Below are 328 nucleotides of genomic sequence, written 5' to 3'. Positions count from 1 at the left end.
AAGCTGAAGCACGAAGCGGGTAATACAAGGGTTGCGTATGCCAGCCTTTTCAGACCAGGGCAGAAGCGAGATTTAGTTTGTTGAACTTGCTTCTTCCCATAAGGGTTTCCCTCTTCCTGCTCTTTTTTCCCTCCTCTCATCTCCTCTCTTTGCTTTCTGTCTCTTGTCCTCTCCCTTCCTTTCTCCCTCCCTTTCTCCCTTTTCCCTTCTCCACCCCTCTCACTTCCCTTCCCTCTCTCCCCTCCGGGGTGCACGCAGCCGTCCGCCTCAGGGGGTACCTTCACCCCCTGCCTTCCCGGGGCTGGCGGCGAGGGCCGGGCAGCGGCAG

The sequence above is a fragment of the Egretta garzetta genome, unplaced genomic scaffold (assembly GCF_000687185.1).
Source record: "Egretta garzetta isolate BGI_Z169 unplaced genomic scaffold, ASM68718v1 scaffold62, whole genome shotgun sequence".
Lineage (NCBI taxonomy): Eukaryota > Metazoa > Chordata > Aves > Pelecaniformes > Ardeidae > Egretta > Egretta garzetta.
The sequence above is the reverse complement of the archived record's forward strand: the minus strand, read 5'-3'. Positions refer to the sequence as shown.